The following is a 2,993-nucleotide window of genomic DNA, read 5'->3' as shown; positions in this document are numbered from 1 at the left end:
AAAAAACCCCGCCCCGGGGATCTCCTCGAGCCGCTTCCCCCCCCTCCCATCACTCCCATCGGAGCTGGGAGCCTCGCCCCATTCCTCTGCATCCTCGTCGCTTTTCCCCGTTCTGCTTGCAACCCGTGTCCACAGATTTGCATTTCCCATATGGAGCACCGAGAGCTTTGCTATTCCAGGCAGCCCGTAAACAACTCGTTGCCGAGGGTTCAAAAATAACTGCGCTGCGCAGAGCCGTGATCACAGGAGGCTGGGAGAGGAGCGCGAAGGAAGGGCGGCGGGGTGGGATTTTTGCATGTGAGCTCACAGGAGACGCGCTAATTAGATTTCCAAAGTGTCAGAATCAGCCGGTTCAGCTGGGATGGAGCAAAGGAGGCAGCGTGGGTTTGACAGCCACCTGGAATAGCAATGCATCGGGAAGCCATAAAATATTCAACAGCCAGAGAAGATTCCAGTAAAGACATTTGCTTTGGCTCGTGAAAACGAAGTGGGGGAGAGGAAAAGCTGGGTAATGCGCTAATTATTCCCCAGTTCCTAATTAGTTCCTTGAATTTAAAACATGGACTCAGCTCAGCAAGCCTATTGTGCTATTAATACTTCCCTGGCCTGATACAGTTAAAAATACTCCCACCCTTTCAAGACAAAATGTAGCTTGGAAGTGTCACAATGGGAGGAGTCCGAGGATGGAAATCCTCTTAAAGGAATATGACTTCCCCAATGTCAAACGAACAAGGTGCACGAGCCTGTGACAGCCCCAGACGAGCCTGTTCCCACTAAGAGCACCGGTGGAAGTCACGCTCGCTGCGGAGCTCCCGGGCCACTCGCCGAAACTGGTGCGCAGCAAAAGGAAAAGGGTTTTACTTATTTTTCAGAGAACTGCAGAGCAGGTGGATTTGCAAGTGCCCGCTGCCTTCGGACGGGCAACACAAGGTTGAACGCCGATCGTGAGGCAGGATGTTGATTTGTCTCCTCCTTGCATCCAGCCCCGCACTGGAGTAACGCAGATCCTGATCTCCCCGGTGCAACGGCTGCGGCTCGTTTTCCGAGGCAGTATCTAGAGGTGATGTCACCAGACAAGATCAGTCAGACACCGCGGGCAGAACAAAATGCCTCTTCCCACGGGATCTGTGAGTCAAGGAAACAAGTCTGGGGTTTTTTTATGGCACCTTTTGACTTCAGCCTGATGAGGAGGTCCAGATCCACGCCTTCACCCTTTAAATCCTCTCAGGACAAACAGCTCCCTGCCATCCCCACCGGCAATTCTGCATCCAAACGGGTTAATTCCCGCTCCATCCCGCTGCCTGTCATCGCTCAGCAACACCGGTGTGGAACGATACCGGCACTCACCATCCACTCAGAGACGTTTGATCCCTTTTCCCCAGAATCTGAGTTCACAGTAGATCGGTATCTCTATATTAAAGGAAAAAAGCCCGGACACCTCCACGGCAGCCGGGTGAACAGAGCTGGCCCTTCTGGAGGGAAACCACAGCTCTGCCTTTTCTGCACTAAACCAGCAAACTGCTGCCCTTTGCTAAAACCCACACCTGGACACACACCTCTACGTTGCGTCTGCCAACACAAGGGCTTCGTTTTAACTAAAACACCCCAAAACCCCAACCCAGACCTCGCGTGACATCAGAGAGCCGCTATGGACGCAAGCAGACAAAGGCAGCAGCTGCATTGGGGGGTTTGGTGCTGCTGTATCACCCCGGGGAGTGGTGCTGACAGGCTCAGCGCCTCCCCATGCCCCTGCAGACCAAAGCCAAAGGGTTAAACTCGAGGTTGTGGGACGTTTGGGGTTCCCGCCACATGCAGCCCCTCACCCTGCCGCACCACCACAAGCTGGCATCCGCGGGACTGAGCTCAGCCTGTCCCTCCTAAACAGGGGAAATAAAAAAATCCTTCAAATCTATTTCAAGGGCTTTTCCAGGTTGGCCTGGAAGAGAGAGAGAACTCACACAGCTCTGTCCTCCAGCACCTCAGTTTCCCTTCTCAGTCCTTTTCTCCCGTTTATTTAGCTCTAGGGTCAGCAAGAGACCGCTCCAGCCTAAGCGGGGCTTTTGTTGCAGCATGAAAACTGTTGAAAAACCAGCTGTGCCCTCCGAGAACCCTTGATGCTGCTGGCTGGGGGAACAGGAGCCCTCTCAGCCCAGGGCACTGCATTTCAAAGGCTGAGGAACTCGGCAAGCACCGTGTCCGCAGCCCAGCCCTGCAGCATCACACCTTGAAGGTGGCAAGCACGTGCTCGGTGCTGGGTGCCAGGGCCTGGTCGCCCAGCAGAGCCCTGCTCCTGCCCTGCAACCCAGCACGGGAGGAACTGCTGCCTGGGAAGGTGACAAAGTCAAGCTGAATCCCTCGTGACTGTGGGTGTCCAGGGTTTCCAGCTCGAGGCAGCCTGGCAGAGATGGGAACCATTCGCTTCACAGATTAAGAAACTCGATTTTCCTTCGGAACTTCACCCAGAGGAAGGTTTTGGGTTGCCGATAGAAAAATGAACATTAAACCAAGCACATACTCACCGATCAAAGGAATCTAAGGAGCTCTGCTCAAGAGAGAGCTGCCTGGGTTTGGGTTAGGAGCAGGGTCAGCCCTCTGTCCGCACAGGTCAGCAGGGCTGGTATTCGCAGGCTGGACACCGAGCTCCTCTACCAGAGCTTGTCTGGTTCTCACTGGGCTCAGCTTGCAGAGCCCTGGACCTTTATGAGCTGTTGTGAATCCAGGCCTCGCTATTTTCCTTTAAAAATACAAGAAAAAAACCCAACAACCCCACAAGAGTGTTACAGTAATTACAGGAAGGTTTGAACACATGTCTCAATTTGCATTAATTAAATCGACAAGAAAGCTTCAATTCAGCAAATGAGTTTTTTTTCGAGGCAGCAGCAAACACGGCAGCAGGCTGGAGGTGGGATGGGGAGGGATCTGCCGCTGGAAGGGGCTTCCCAGGAGGGAGGGAGCCACGGGCAGGGTGAGCTGGGGGGGGCGAGGGGGGAGAG

Source organism: Buceros rhinoceros, unplaced genomic scaffold, assembly GCF_000710305.1.
Source record: "Buceros rhinoceros silvestris isolate BGI_N320 unplaced genomic scaffold, ASM71030v1 scaffold28045, whole genome shotgun sequence".
Lineage (NCBI taxonomy): Eukaryota > Metazoa > Chordata > Aves > Bucerotiformes > Bucerotidae > Buceros > Buceros rhinoceros.
Note: the sequence above shows the minus strand (reverse complement) of the source record.